Below are 16,474 nucleotides of genomic sequence, written 5' to 3'. Positions count from 1 at the left end.
CATTGCATAATTTTGGTGTACGGGTCAAGATTAGTGTACGGGTTAGGGTATGGTGTAGGGTTGGTGTTAGCGTTATGTTTAGGGCTAGGGTTACGGTTAGTGAACCAGTAAGGTTCAGGGTACAGGTGAGGGTACAGAAACCTTTTAGAGTCAGGGTATGTGTTAGGACACCTGTTAGTGTCAGTGTACGTGTCAGGATTAGCGTACAGTTTAGGGTAAGGTGTGGGGTTGGGGTTAGGGTTAGGTTTAGGGCTAGGCTTAGGGTTAGTGAACGGGTAAGTTTTAGGGTACAGTTGAGGGTACGGAAAAGCATTTGGGTCAGGTTATGTGTTAGGAAACGTGTTAGTGTTAATATATGGTTAGGATTAGGGTATGGGTTAGGGTAATGGTTAGGGTTGGCGTTAGGGTTAGGGATAGGTTTAGTGAACGGTTAAGGCTTATGGTACATGTGAGTGTATGGAGACGTTTTAGTGTCATAGTACGTGTGAGGGCATGGGTTAGTGTTAGGGTTAAATATAGGGTACGGGTTAGAATAGGGTGTAGGGTTGGTGTTAGGGTTAGGTTTAAGTCTACAGTTAGGGTTACCTAACGATTAGGTTTAGCGTGCAGGTGAGGGTATGGAAAAGTGTTAGGGTCAGGGTACGTTTCAGGGCACTGGTTAGTGTCAGTGTACGGTTTAGGTTTAGGGTATTGTTTAGGGTAAGGTGTAGGGTTGGCGTTAGGGTTAGATTTAGAGCTAGGGTTAGGGTTAGCGACCGGGTAAGGTTTAGGTTACAGGGGAGGGTACGGAAATGTTTTAGGGTCAAAATACATTTGCGGGAATGGGTCAGTGTTAGTGTACGGGTTAAGATTAGTGTACGTGTTAGGGTAAGGTGTAGGGTTGGAGTTAGATTTAGCTTTAGGGCTACGGTTAGGGTTGGCGAAATGTAAGGTTTAGGGTACAGATGAGGTTACAGAAAAGTGTTATGGTCCATGTATGTGTCAGGGCACAGATTAGTATAGGGTATGGGTTAGGATTACAGTACGGATTAGGGTAAGGTGTAGGATTGGGGTTAGGGTTAGGTTTAGGGTTAGGGTTAGGGTTAGCGAATAGGTAACATTCAGGGTACAGGTAAGCATATGGAAACGAGTTAGGGTCAGGCTTGTTGTTAGGGCACAGGTTAGTGTTATTGTACGGATTAGGATTAGGGTACGGCTTAGGATTTTGTGTAGGGTTGTGGATAGTGTTAGGCTTAGACCTAGGGTTAGTGTTAGCGAACAGGTAAGGTTGTCGGTACACAGGAGGGTACGGAAACGTGTTGGTGTCAAAGTACATGTGAGGGCATTGCTTCATTTTGGTGTACGGGGTAAGATTAGTGTATGGGTTAGTGTATGGTGTAAGGTGGGTGTTAGCGTTATGTTTAGGGAAAGGGCTAGGTTTAGCGAACGGTAAGATTTAGGGTACTGGAGAGGATACGGAAAAGTGTTAGGGTCAGGGTACGTGTTAGGGCACGGGTTAGTGTTAGTGTACGGGTCAGGATTAGGGTATGGTTTAGGGAAAGGTGTAGGGTTGGGGTTATGTTTAGGTGTAGGGTTGGGGTTAGGGTTAGCGAATAGGTAACATTTAGGGTACAGGTGAGCTTATGGAAACGAGTTAGGGTCAGGGTTCATGTTAGGGCACAGGTTAGTGTTAGTGTACGGATTCGGATTAGGGTACGTGTTAGGGTTAGGTGTAGGGTTGGGGTTAGGGTTAGGTTTAGACATAGGGTTAGGGTTAGTGAATGGTAAGATTTAGGGTACAGGAGTGGGTATGGAAAAGTGTTAGGGTCAGGGTACGTGTTAGGGCATGGATTAGTGTTGGTGTACGGGTAAGGATTAGGGTACAGGTTAGGGAAATGGGTAGGGTTGTTGTTATGGTTAGGGTTAGGGCTAGGGTTAGAGTTAGCAAACGGGTAAGGTTTACGGTACACGGGAGCGTACGGAAACGTGTTACCATCAAAGTACATGTGAGGGCATGGGTTAGTTTTTTTGTACGGGTTAAGTTTAGTGTACGGGTTAGGGTATGCTGTGAGGTTGGTGTGAGAGTTATGTTTAGGGCTAGGGTTAGGGTTAGCGATCAGTAAGATTTAGGGTACAGGAGAGGACACGGAATAGTGTTAGGGTCAGGGTACGTGTTAGGGCATGGGTTAATGTTAGTGTATGGGTTGGGATTAGGGTACGGGTGAGGGTAAGGGGTAAGGTTTGGGTTAGGGTAAGGGCTAGGGCTAGGGCTAGGGTTAGGGTTAAAGAATGGGTAAGGTTTAGGGTACAGGTGAGGGTACGGAAAAGTGTTAGGGTCAGGGTACGTGTCAGGACATGGCTTAGTATTAGTATACTGGTTAGGATTAGGGTACGGTTTGGGTAAGGTTTAGGGTTGGGGTTAGGGTTAGCTTTATGGCTAGGGTTAGGGTTAGCGAAATGTCAAGTTTAGGTTACAGGTGATGGTACAGAAAAGTGTTAGGGTTAGTGTATGTGTTAGGACACGTGTCAGTGTTAGTGTATGGCTTAGGATTAGCATACGGGTTAGGGTAAGGTGTACGGTTGGGGTTTGGTCTAGGTTTAGGGCTAGGGTTAGGGTTAGCGAACGGTAAGGTGTAGGTTACAGGTGAGGTAACGGAAAAGTGTTAGGGTCAGGGTACGTGTTAGGGCAGGGTTTAGTGTGGGTTTACAGGTTAGGATTAGGGTACGGGTTAGAGTAATTGGTAGGTTTGGCGTTATGGTTAGTGTTAGGGGTGGGGTTAAGTTTAGTGAATGCGTAAGGTTTAGGTTACAGCTGAGCATATGGAAATGTCTTACCGTCAAAGTACGTGTGCGGTATTGGGTTAGTGTTAGTGTACGGGTTAAGATTAGTGTACGTGTTAGGGTAAGGAGTAGGGTTGTAGTTAGGTTTAGGTTTGGGGCTAGGGTTATGGTTAACAAATGGTAAAGTTTAGGGTTAGTGTTAGGGTTAGTGTTAGGGTTAGGGTTAGGGTTAGGGGTAGGGTTAGGGGTAGCGTTTGGGTAGGTGTTAGGGCACGAGTTAGTGTTAGTGTATGGGTTATGATTAGGGTATGGGTTAGGGTGAGGTGTAGGGTTGGGGTTAGGTTTAGGTTTAGGGCTAGTGTTAGGGTTAGCGAATAGGTAACATTAGAGTACAGCTGAGCGTATGGAAATGCATTAGGGCCATGGTTCGTGTTAGGGCACAGCTTAGTGTTAGTTTAAGGATTAGGATTACGGTACATGTTAGGGTTAGGTGTAGGGTTGGGGTTGCGTTTAGGGTTAGATTTAGACCTAGGGTTAGGGTTAGTGAATGGTAAGGTTTAGGGTTCAGGTGTGGGTATGGAAAAGTGTTAGGGTCAGGGTAAGTGTTAAGGCACGGATTAGTGTTAGTGTACTTGTTAGGATTGGGTATGCGTTAGGGTAAGGTTTAGGGATGGGGTTAGCTTTACGTTTACGTTTAGGGTTAAGGATAGCAAACGGTATGGTTTAGGGTACAGGTGAGTGTACGGAAAACTGTTATGGTCAGGGTACCGGTTAGGGCACGTGTAGTGTTAGTGTATGGGTTATGATTAGGGTACGGGTTAGGGTAATGTGTAGGGTTGGCGTTAGGGTTAAGTTTAGGGCTAGGGTTAGAGTTAGCGAACAGGTAAGTTTTATGGTACATGAGTGTACGGAAACGTGTTAGTGTCAAAGTACGTGTGATGGCATTGCATAATTTTGGTGTACGGGTCAAGATTAGTGTACGGGTTAGGGTATGGTGTAGGGTTGGTGTTAGCGTTATGTTTAGGGCTAGGGTTACGGTTAGTGAACCAGTAAGGTTCAGGGTACAGGTGAGGGTACGGAAACCTTTTAGAGTCAGGGTATGTGTTAGGACACCTGTTAGTGTCAGTGTACGTGTCAGGATTAGCGTACAGTTTAGGGTAAGGTGTGGGGTTGGGGTTAGGGTTAGGTTTAGGGCTAGGCTTAGGGTTAGTGAACGGGTAAGTTTTAGGGTACAGTTGAGGGTACGGAAAAGCATTTGGGTCAGGTTATGTGTTAGGAAACGTGTTAGTGTTAATGTATGGTTAGGATTAGGGTATGGGTTAGGGTAATGGTTAGGGTTGGCGTTAGGGTTAGGGATAGGTTTAGTGAACGGTTAAGGCTTATGGTACATGTGAGTGTATGGAGACGTTTTAGTGTCATAGTACGTGTGAGGGCATGGGTTAGTGTTAGGGTTAAATATAGGGTACGGGTTAGAATAGGGTGTAGGGTTGGTGTTAGGGTTAGGTTTAAGTCTACAGTTAGGGTTACCTAATGATTAGGTTTAGCGTGCAGGTGAGGGTATGGAAAAGTGTTAGGGTCAGGGTACGTTTCAGGGCACTGGTTAGTGTCAGTGTACGGTTTAGGTTTAGGGTATTGTTTAGGGTAAGGTGTAGGGTTGGCGTTAGGGTTAGATTTAGAGCTAGGGTTAGGGTTAGCGACCGGGTAAGGTTTAGGTTACAGGGGAGGGTACGGAAATGTTTTAGGGTCAAAATACATTTGCGGGAATGGGTCAGTGTTAGTGTACGGGTTAAGATTAGTGTACGTGTTAGGGTAAGGTGTAGGGTTGGAGTTAGATTTAGCTTTAGGGCTACGGTTAGGGTTGGCGAAATGTAAGGTTTAGGGTACAGATGAGGTTACAGAAAAGTGTTATGGTCCATGTATGTGTCAGGGCACAGATTAGTATAGGGTATGGGTTAGGATTACAGTACGGATTAGGGTAAGGTGTAGGATTGGGGTTAGGGTTAGGTTTAGGGTTAGGGTTAGGGTTAGCGAATAGGTAACATTCAGGGTACAGGTAAGCATATGGAAACGAGTTAGGGTCAGGCTTGTTGTTAGGGCACAGGTTAGTGTTATTGTACGGATTAGGATTAGGGTACGGCTTAGGATTTTGTGTAGGGTTGTGGATAGTGTTAGGCTTAGACCTAGGGTTAGTGTTAGCGAACAGGTAAGGTTGTCGGTACACAGGAGGGTACGGAAACGTGTTAGTGTCAAAGTACATGTGAGGGCATTGCTTCATTTTGGTGTACGGGGTAAGATTAGTGTATGGGTTAGTGTATGGTGTAAGGTGGGTGTTAGCGTTATGTTTAGGGAAAGGGCTAGGTTTAGCGAACGGTAAGATTTAGGGTACTGGAGAGGATACGGAAAAGTGTTAGGGTCAGGGTACGTGTTAGGGCACGGGTTAGTGTTAGTGTACGGGTCAGGATTAGGGTATGGGTTAGGGAAAGGTGTAGGGTTGGGGTTATGTTTAGGTGTAGGGTTGGGGTTAGGGTTAGCGAATAGGTAACATTTAGGGTACAGGTGAGCTTATGGAAACGAGTTAGGGTCAGGGTTCATGTTAGGGGACAGGTTAGTGTTAGTGTACGGATTCGGATTAGGGTATGTGTTAGGGTTAGGTGTAGGGTTGGGGTTAGGGTTAGGTTTAGACATAGGGTTAGGGTTAGTGAATGGTAAGATTTAGGGTACAGGAGTGGGTATGGAAAAGTGTTAGGGTCAGGGTACGTGTTAGGGCATGGATTAGTGTTAGTGTACGGGTAAGGATTAGGGTACAGGTTAGGGAAATGGGTAGGGTTGTTGTTATGGTTAGGGTTAGGGCTAGGGTTAGAGTTAGCAAACGGGTAAGGTTTACGGTACACGGGAGTGTACGGAACCGTGCTACCATCAAAGTACATGTGAGGGCATGGGTTAGCTTTTTTGTACGGGTTAAGTTTAGTGTACGGGTTAGGGTATGCTGTGAGGTTGGTGTGAGAGTTATGTTTAGGGCTAGGGTTAGGGTTAGCGAACGGTAAGATTTAGGGTACAGGAGAGGACACGGAAAAGTGTTAGGGTCAGGGTACGTGTTAGGGCATGGGTTAATGTTAGTGTATGGGTTGGGATTAGGGTACGGGTGAGGGTAAGGGGTAGGGTTTGGGTTAGGGTTAGGGCTAGGGCTAGGGCTAGGGTTAGGGTTAAAGAATGGGTAAGGTTTAGGGTACAGGTGAGGGTACGGAAAAGTGTTAGGGTCAGGGTACGTGTCAGGACATGGCTTAGTATTAATATACTGGTTAGGATTAGGGTACGGTTTGGGTAAGGTTTAGGGTTGGGGTTAGGGTTAGCTTTATGGCTAGGGTTAGGGTTAGCGAAATGTCAAGTTTAGGGTACAGGCGATGGTACAGAAAAGTGTTAGGGTTAGTGTATGTGTTAGGACACGTGTCAGTGTTAGTGTATGGCTTAGGATTAGCATACGGGTTAGGGTAAGGTGTACGGTTGGGGTTTGGTCTAGGTTTAGGGCTAGGGTTAGGGTTAGCGAACGGTAAGGTGTAGGTTACAGGTGAGGTTACGGAAAAGTGTTAGGGTCAGGGTACGTGTTAGGGCAGGGTTTAGTGTGGGTTTACAGGTTAGGATTAGGGTACGGGTTAGAGTAATTGGTAGGTTTGGCGTTATTGTTAGTGTTAGGGGTGGGGTTAAGTTTAGTGAATGCGTAAGGTTTAGGTTACAGCTGAGCATATGGAAATGTCTTACCGTCAAAGTACGTGTGCGGTATTGGGTTAGTGTTAGTGTACGGGTTAAGATTAGTGTACGTGTTAGGGTAAGGAGTAGGGTTGTAGTTAGGTTTAGGTTTGGGGCTAGGGTTATGGTTAACAAATGGTAAAGTTTAGGGTTAGTGTTAGGGTTAGTGTTAGGGTTAGGGTTAGGGTTAGGGGTAGGGTTAGGGGTAGGGTTTGTGTAGGTGTTAGGGCACGAGTTAGTGTTAGTGTATGGGTTATGATTAGGGTATGGGTTAGGGTAAGGTGTAGGGTTGGGGTTAGGTTTAGGTTTAGGGCTAGTGTTAGGGTTAGCGAATAGGTAACATTAGAGTACAGGTGAGCGTATGGAAATGCGTTAGGGCCATGGTTCGTGTTAGGGCACAGCTTAGTGTTAGTTTAAGGATTAGGATTACGGTACATGTTAGGGTTAGGTGTAGGGTTGGGGTTGCGTTTAGGGTTAGGTTTAGACCTAGGGTTAGGGTTAGTGAATGGTAAGGTTTAGGGTTCAGGTGTGGGTATGGAAAAGTGTTAGGTTCAGGGTAAGTGTTAAGGCATGGATTAGTGTTAGTGTACTGGTTAGGATTGGGTATGCGTTAGGGTAAGGTTTAGGGATGGGGTTAGCTTTACGTTTACGTTTAGGGTTAAGGATAGCAAACGGTATGGTTTAGGGTACAGGTGAGTGTACGGAAAACTGTTATGGTCAGGGTACCGGTTAGGGCACGTGTAGTGTTAGTGTATGGGTTATGATTAGGGTACGGGTTAGGGTAATGTGTAGGGTTGGCGTTAGTGTTAAGTTTAGGGCTAGGGTTAGAGTTAGCGAACAGGTAAGTTTTATGGTACATGAGTGTACGGAAACGTGTTAGTGTCAAAGTACGTGTGATGGCATTGCATAATTTTGGTGTACGGGTCAAGATTAGTGTACGGGTTAGGGTATGGTGTAGGGTTGGTGTTAGCGTTATGTTTAGGGCTAGGTTTACGGTTAGTGAACCAGTAAGGTTCAGGGTACAGGTGAGGGTACGGAAACCTTTTAGAGTCAGGGTATGTGTTAGGACACCTGTTAGTGTCAGTGTACGTGTCAGGATTAGCGTACAGTTTAGGGTAAGGTGTGGGGTTGGGGTTAGGGTTAGGTTTAGGGCTAGGCTTAGGGTTAGTGAACTGGTAAGTTTTAGGGTACAGTTGAGGGTACGGAAAAGCATTTGGGTCAGGTTATGTGTTAGGAAACGTGTTAGTGTTAATGTATGGTTAGGATTAGGGTATGGGTTAGGGTAATGGTTAGGGTTGGCGTTATGGTTAGGGATAGGTTTAGTGAACGGTTAAGGCTTATGGTACATGTGAGTGTATGGAGACGTTTTAGTGTCATAGTACGTGTGAGGGCATGGGTTAGTGTTAGGGTTAAATATAGGGTACGGGTTAGAATAGGGTGTAGGGTTGGTGTTAGGGTTAGGTTTAAGTCTACAGTTAGGGTTACCTAACGATGAGGTTTAGCATGCAGGTGAGGGTATGGAAAAGTGTTAGGGTCAGGGTACGTTTCAGGGCACTGGTTAGTGTCAGTGTACGGTTTAGGTTTAGGGTATTGTTTAGGGTAACGTGTAGGGTTGGCATTAGGGTTAGATTTAGCGCTAGGGTTAGGGTTAGCGACCGGGTAAGGTTTAGGTTACAGGGGAGGGTACGGAAATGTTTTAGGGTCAAAATACATTTGCGGGAATGGGTCAGTGTTAGTGTACGGGTTAAGATTAGTGTACGTGTTAGGGTAAGTTGTAGGGTTGGAGTTAGATTTAGCTTTAGGGCTAATGTTAGGGTTGGCGAAATGTAAGGTTTAGGGTACAGGTGAGGTTACAGAAAATTGTTATGGTCCATGTATGTGTCATGGCACGGATTAGTATTAGGATACGGGTTAGGATTACAGTACGGATTAGGGTAAGGTGTAGGATTGGGGTTAGGGTTACGTTTAGGGTTAGGGTTAGGGTTAGCGAATAGGTAACATTCAGGGTACAGGTAAGCATATGGAAACGAGTTAGGGTCAGGCTAGGTGTTAGGGCACAGGTTAGTGTTATTGTACGGATTAGGATAAGGGTACGGGTTAGGATTTTGTGTAGGGTTGTTGATAGTGTGAGGCTTAGACCTAGGGTTAGTGTTAGCGAACAGGTAAGGCTTACGGTACACAGGAGGGTACGGAAACGTGTTAGTGTCAAAGTACATGTGAGGGCGTTGCTTAATTTTGGTGTACGGGGTAAGATTACTGTATTGGTTAGGGTATATTGTAAGGTGGGTGTTAGCGTTATGTTTAGGGAAAGGGCTAGGTTTAGCGAACGGTAAGATTTAGGGTACTGGAGAGGATACGGAAAAGTTTTAGGGTCAGGGTACGAGTTAGGGCACGGGTTAGTGTTAGTGTACGGATTCGGATTAGGGTACGTGTTAGGGTTAGGTGTAGGGTTGGGGTTAGGGTTAGGTTTAGACATAGGGTTAGGGTTAGTGAATGGTATGATTTAGGGTACAGCAGTGGGTATGGAAAAGTGTTAGAGTCAGGGTACGTGTTAGGGCATTGATTAGTGTTAGTGTACGGGTAAGGATTAGGGTATAGGTTAGGGAAATGGGTAGGGTTGTTGTTATGGTTAGGGTTAGGGCTAGGGTTAGAGTTAGCAAACGGGTAAGGTTTACGGTACACGGGAGCGTACGGAAACGTGTTACTGTCAAAGTACATGTGAGCGCATGGGTTAGTTTTTTTGTACGGGTTAAGTTTAGTGTACGGGTTAGGGTATGCTGTGAGGTTGGTGTGAGAGTTATGTTTAGGGCTAGGGTTAGGGTTAGCGAACTGTAAGATTTAGGGTACAGGAGAGGATACGGAAAAGTGTTAGGGTCAGGGTACGTGTTAGGGCATGGGTTAATGTTAGTGTATGGGTTGGAATTAGGGTACGGGTGAGGGTAAGGGATAGAGTTGGGGTTAGGGTTAGGGCTAGGGCTAGGGCTAGGGTTAGGGTTAGCGAATGGGTAAGGTTTAGGGTACAGGTGAGGGTACGGAATAGTGTTAGGGTCAGGGTACGTGTCAGGACATTGGCTTACTATTAGTATACTGGTTAGGATTAGGATACGGTTTGGGTAAGGTTTAGGGTTGGGGTTAGGGTTAGGTTTAGCTTTATGGCTAGGGTTAGGGTTAGCGAAATGTCAGTTTTAGGGTACAGGTGATGGTACAGAAAAGTGTTAGGTTAGTGTATGTGTTAGGACACGTGTCAGTGTTAGTGTATGGCTTAGGATTAGCATACGGGTTAGGGTAAGGTGTACGGTTGGGGTTTGGTCTACGTTTAGGGCTAGGGTTAGGGTTAGCGAACGGTAAGGTGTAGGTTACAGGTAAGGTTACGGAAAAGTGTTAGGGTCAGGGTACGTGTTAGGGCAGGGTTTAGTGTGGGTTTACATGTTAGGATTAGGGTACGGGTTAGGGTAATTGGTAGGGTTGGCGTTATGGTTAGTGTTAGGGGTGGGGTTAAGTTTAGTGAATGCGTATGGTTTAGGTTACAGCTGAGCATATGGAAATGTCTTATTGTCAAAGTACGTGTGCGGTATTGGGTTAGTGTTAGTGTACGGGTTAAGATTAGTGTACATGTTAGGGTAAGGAGTAGGGTTGTAGTTAGGTTTAGGTTTGGGGCTTGGGTTATGGTTAACAAATGGTAAAGTTTAGGGTTGGTGTTAGGGTTAGTGTTAGGGTTAGTGTTAGGGTTAGGGGTAGGGTTAGGGGTAGGGTTAGGGTAGGTGTTAGGGCACGAGTTAGTGTTAGTGTATGGGTTATGATTAGGGTATGGGTTAGGGTAAGGTGTAGGGTTGGGGTTAGGTTTAGGTTTAGGACTAGTGTTAGGGTTAGCGAATAGGTAACATTAGAGTACAGGTGAGCGTATGGAAATGCGTTAGGGCCAGGGTTCGTGTTAGGGCACAGCTTAGTGTTAGTTTAAGGATTAGGATTACGATACATGTTAGGGTTAGGTGTAGGGTTGGGGTTGCGTTTAGGGTTAGGTTTAGACCTAGGGTTAGGGTTAGTGAATGGTAAGGTTTAGGGTTCAGGTGTGGGTATGGAAAAATGTTAGGGTCAGGATAAGTGTTAAGGCACGGATTAGTGTTAGTGTACTGGATAGGATTGGGTACGCGTTAGGGTAAGGTTTAGGGATGGGGTTAGCTTTACGTTTAGGTCTAGGGTTAAGGATAGCAAACGGTATGGTTTAGGGTACAGGTGAGTGTACGGAAAACTGTTATGGTCAGGGTACCGGATAGGGCACGTGTAGTGTTAGTGTATGGGTTAGGATTAGGGTACGGGTTAGGGTAATGTGTAGGTTTGGCGTTAGGGTTAAGTTTAGGGCTACGGTTAGAGTTAGCGAACAGGTAAGTTTTATGGTACATGAGTGTACGGAAACGTGTTAGTGTCAAAGTACGTGTGATGGCATTGCATAATTTTGGTGTATGGGTCAAGATTAGTGTACTGGTTAGGGTATGGTGTAGGGTTGGTGTTAGCGTTATGTTTAGGGCTAGGTTACGGTTAGTGAACCAGTAAGGTTCAGGGTACAGGTGAGGGTACGGAAACCTTTTAGAGTCAGGGTATGTGTTAGGACACCTGTTAGTGTCAGTGTACGTGTCAGGATTAGCGTACAGTTTAGGGTAAGGTGTGGGGTTGGGGTTAGGGTTAGGTTTAGGGCTAGGCTTAGGGTTAGTGAACGGGTAAGTTTTAGGGTACAGTTGAGGGTACGGAAAAGCATTTGGGTCAGGTTATGTGTTAGGAAACGTGTTAGTGTTAATGTATGGTTAGGATTAGGGTATGGGTTAGGGTAATGGTTAGGGTTGGCGTTAGGTTTAGGGATAGATTTAGTGAATGATTAAGGCTTATGGTACATGTGAGTGTATGGAGACGTTTTAGTGTCAAAGTACGTGTGAGGGCATGGGTTAGTGTTAGGGTTAAATATAGGGTACGGGTTAGAATAGGGTGTAGGGTTGGTGTTAGGGTTAGGTTTAAGTCTACAGTTAGGGTTACCTAACGATTAGGTTTAGCGTGCAGGTGAGGGTATGGAAAAGTGTTAGGGTCAGGGTACGTTTCAGGGCACTGGTTAGTGTCAGTGTACGGTTTAGGTTTAGGGTATTGTTTAGGGTAAGGTGTAGGGTTGGCGTTAGGGTTAGATTTAGAGCTAGGGTTAGGGTTAGCGACCGGGTAAGGTTTAGGTTACAGGGGAGGGTACGGAAATGTTTTAGGGTCAAAATACATTTGCGGGAATGGGTCAGTGTTAGTGTACGGGTTAAGATTAGTGTACGTGTTAGGGTAAGGTGTAGGGTTGGAGTTAGATTTAGCTTTAGGGCTACGGTTAGGGTTGGCGAAATATAAGGTTTAGGGTACAGATGAGGTTACAGAAAAGTGTTATGGTCCATGTATGTGTCAGGGCACAGATTAGTATAGGGTATGGGTTAGGATTACACTACGGATTAGGGTAAAGTGTAGGATTGGGGTTAGGGTTAGGTTTAGGGTTAGGGTTAGGGTTAGCGAATAGGTAACATTCAGGGTACAGGTAAGCATATGGAAACCAGTTAGGGTCAGGCTTGTTGTTAGGGCACAGGTTAGTGTTATTGTACGGATTAGGATTAGGGTACGGCTTAGGATTTTGTGTAGGGTTGTGGATAGTGTTAGGCTTAGACCTAGGGTTAGTGTTAGCGAACAGGTAAGGTTGTCGGTACACAGGAGGGTACGGAAACGTGTTAGTGTCAAAGTACATGTGAGGGCATTGCTTCATTTTGGTGTACGGGGTAAGATTAGTGTATGGGTTAGTGTATGGTGTAAGGTGGGTGTTAGCGTTATGTTTAGGGAAAGGGCTAGGTTTAGCGAACGGTAAGATTTAGGGTACTGGAGAGGATACGGAAAAGTGTTAGGGTCAGGGTACGTGTTAGGGCACGGGTTAGTGTTAGTGTACGGGTCAGGATTAGGGTATGGGTTAGGGAAAGGTGTAGGGTTGGGGTTATGTTTAGGTGTAGGGTTGGGGTTAGGGTTAGCGAATAGGTAACATTTAGGGTACAGGTGAGCTTATGGAAACGAGTTAGGGTCAGGGTTCATGTTAGGGCACAGGTTAGTGTTAGTGTACGGATTCGGATTAGGGTACGTGTTAGGGTTAGGTGTAGGGTTGGGGTTAGGGTTAGGTTTAGACATAGGGTTAGGGTTAGTGAATGGTAAGATTTAGGGTACAGGAGTGGGTATGGAAAAGTGTTAGGGTCAGGGTACGTGTTAGGGCATGGATTAGTGTTAGTGCACGGGTAAGGATTAGGGTACAGGTTAGGGAAATGGGTAGGGTTGTTGTTATGGTTAGGGTTAGGGCTAGGGTTAGAGTTAGCAAACGGGTAAGGTTTACGGTACACGGGAGCGTACGGAAACGTGTTACCATCAAAGTACATGTGAGGGCATGGGTTAGTTTTTTTGTACGGGTTACGTTTAGTGTACGGGTTAGGGTATGCTGTGAGGTTGGTGTGAGAGTTATGTTTAGGGCTAGGGTTAGGGTTAGCGAACGGTAAGATTTAGGGTACGGGAGAGGACACGGAAAAGTGTTAGGGTCAGGGTACGTGTTAGGGCATGGGTTAATGTTAGTGTATGGGCTGGGATTAGGGTACGGGTGAGGGTAAGGGGTAGGGTTTGGGTTAGGTTTAGGGCTAGGGCTACGGCTAGGGTTAGGGTTAAAGAATGGGTAAGGTTTAGGGTACAGGTGAGGGTACGGAAAAGTGTTAGGGTCAGGGTACGTGTCAGGACATGGCTTAGTATTAGTATACTGGTTAGGATTAGGGTACGGTTTGGGTAAGGTTTAGGGTTGGGGTTAGGGTTAGCTGTATGGCTAGGGTTAGGGTTAGCGAAATGTCAAGTTTAGGGTACAGGTGATGGTAGAGAAAAGTGTTAGGGTTAGTGTATGTGTTAGGACACGTGTCAGTGTTAGTGTATGGCTTAGGATTAGCATACGGGTTAGGGTAAGGTGTACGGTTGGGGTTTGGTCTAGGTTTAGGGCTAGGGTTAGGGTTAGCGAACGGTAAGGTGTAGGTTACAGGTGAGGTTACGGAAAAGTGTTAGGGTCAGGGTACGTGTTAGGGCAGGGTTTAGTGTGGGTTTACAGGTTAGGATTAGGGTACGGGTTAGAGTAATTGGTAGGTTTGGCATTATGGTTAGTGTTAGGGGTGGGGTTAACTTTAGTGAATGCGTAAGGTTTAGGTTACAGCTGAGCATATGGAAATGTCTTACCGTCAAAGTACGTGTGCGGTATTGGGTTAGTGTTAGTGTATGGGTTAAGATTAGTGTACGTGTTAGGGTAAGGAGTAGGGTTGTAGTTAGGTTTAGGTTTGGGGCTAGGGTTATGGTTAACAAATGGTAAAGTTTAGGGTTAGTGTTAGGGTTAGTGTTAGGGTTAGGGTTAGGGTTAGGGGTAGGGTTAGGGGTAGCGTTTGGGTAGGTGTTAGGGCACGAGTTAGTGTTAGTGTATGGGTTATGATTAGGGTATGGGTTAGGGTGAGGTGTAGGGTTGGGGTTAGGTTTAGGTTTAGGGCTAGTGTTAGGGTTAGCGAATAGGTAACATTAGAGTACAGGTGAGCGTATGGAAATGCGTTAGGGCCATGGTTCGTGTTAGGGCACAGCTTAGTGTTAGTTTAAGGATTAGGATTACGGTACATGTTAGGGTTAGGTGTAGGGTTGGGGTTGCGTTTAGGGTTAGGTTTAGACCTAGGGTTAGGGTTAGTGAATGGTAAGGTTTAGGGTTCAGGTGTGGGTATGGAAAAGTGTTAGGGTCAGGGTAAGTGTTAAGGCACGGATTAGTGTTAGTGTACTGGTTAGGATTGGGTATGCGTTAGGGTAAGGTTTAGGGATGGGGTTAGCTTTACGTTTACGTTTAGGGTTAAGGATAGCAAACGGTATGGTTTAGGGTACAGGTGAGTGTACGGAAAACTGTTATGGTCAGGGTACCGGTTAGGGCACGTGTAGTGTTAGTGTATGGGTTATGATTAGGGTACGGGTTAGGGTAATGTGTAGGGTTGGCGTTAGGGTTAAGTTTAGGGCTAGGGTTAGAGTTAGCGAACAGGTAAGTTTTATGGTACATGAGTGTACGGAAACGTGTTAGTGTCAAAGTACGTGTGATGGCATTGCATAATTTTGGTGTACGGGTCAAGATTAGTGTACGGGTTAGGGTATGGTGTAGGGTTGGTGTTAGCGTTATGTTTAGGGCTAGGGTTACGGTTAGTGAACCAGTAAGGTTCAGGGTACAGGTGAGGGTACGGAAACCTTTTAGAGACAGGGTATGTGTTAGGACACCTGTTAGTGTCAGTGTACGTGTCAGGATTAGCGTACAGTTTAGGGTAAGGTGTGGGGTTGGGGTTAGGGTTAGGTTTAGGGCTAGGCTTAGGGTTAGTGAACGGGTAAGTTTTAGGGTACAGTTGAGGGTACGGAAAAGCATTTGGGTCAGGTTATGTGTTAGGAAACGTGTTAGTGTTAATATATGGTTAGGATTAGGGTATGGGTTAGGGTAATGGTTAGGGTTGGCGTTAGGGTTAGGGATAGGTTTAGTGAACGGTTAAGGCTTATGGTACATGTGAGTGTATGGAGACGTTTTAGTGTCATAGTACGTGTGAGGGCATGGGTTAGTGTTAGGGTTAAATATAGGGTACGGGTTAGAATAGGGTGTAGGGTTGGTGTTAGGGTTAGGTTTAAGTCTACAGTTAGGGTTACCTAACGATTAGGTTTAGCGTGCAGGTGAGGGTATGGAAAAGTGTTAGGGTCAGGGTACGTTTCAGGGCACTGGTTAGTGTCAGTGTACGGTTTAGGTTTAGGGTATTGTTTAGGGTAAGGTGTAGGGTTGGCGTTAGGGTTAGATTTAGAGCTAGGGTTAGGGTTAGCGACCGGGTAAGGTTTAGGTTACAGGGGAGGGTACGGAAATGTTTTAGGGTCAAAATACATTTGCGGGAATGGGTCAGTGTTAGTGTACGGGTTAAGATTAGTGTACGTGTTAGGGTAAGGTGTAGGGTTGGAGTTAGATTTAGCTTTAGGGCTATGGTTAGGGTTGGCGAAATGTAAGGTTTAGGGTACAGATGAGGTTACAGAAAAGTGTTATGGTCCATGTATGTGTCAGGGCACAGATTAGTATAGGGTATGGGTTAGGATTACAGTACGGATTAGGGTAAGGTGTAGGATTGGGGTTAGGGTTAGGTTTAGGGTTAGGGTTAGGGTTAGCGAATAGGTAACATTCAGGGTACAGGTAAGCATATGGAAACGAGTTAGGGTCAGGCTTGTTGTTAGGGCACAGGTTAGTGTTATTGTACGGATTAGGATTAGGGTACGGCTTAGGATTTTGTGTAGGGTTGTGGATAGTGTTAGGCTTAGACCTAGGGTTAGTGTTAGCGAACAGGTAAGGTTGTCGGTACACAGGAGGGTACGGAAACGTGTTAGTGTCAAAGTACATGTGAGGGCATTGCTTCATTTTGGTGTACGGGGTAAGATTAGTGTATGGGTTAGTGTATGGTGTAAGGTGGGTGTTAGCGTTATGTTTAGGGAAAGGGCTAGGTTTAGCGAACGGTAAGATTTAGGGTACTGGAGAGGATACGGAAAAGTGTTAGGGTCAGGGTACGTGTTAGGGCACGGGTTAGTGTTAGTGTATGGGTCAGGATTAGGGTATGGGTTAGGGAAAGGTGTAGGGTTGGGGTTATATTTAGGTGTAGGGTTGGGGTTACGGTTAGCGAATAGGTAACATTTAGGGTACAGGTGAGCTTATGGAAACGAGTTAGGGTCAGGGTTCATGTTAGGGCACAGGTTAGTGTTAGTGTACGGATTCGGATTAGGGTACGTGTTAGGGTTAGGTGTAGGGTTGGGGTTAGGGTTAGGTTTAGACATAGGGTTAGGGTTAGTGAATGGTAAGATTTAGGGTACAGGAGTGGGTATGGAAAAGTGTTAGGGTCAGGGTACGTGTTAGGGCATG

The sequence above is a fragment of the Mesoplodon densirostris genome, chromosome 20 (assembly GCF_025265405.1).
Source record: "Mesoplodon densirostris isolate mMesDen1 chromosome 20, mMesDen1 primary haplotype, whole genome shotgun sequence".
Taxonomy (NCBI): domain Eukaryota; kingdom Metazoa; phylum Chordata; class Mammalia; order Artiodactyla; family Ziphiidae; genus Mesoplodon; species Mesoplodon densirostris.
Note: the sequence above shows the minus strand (reverse complement) of the source record.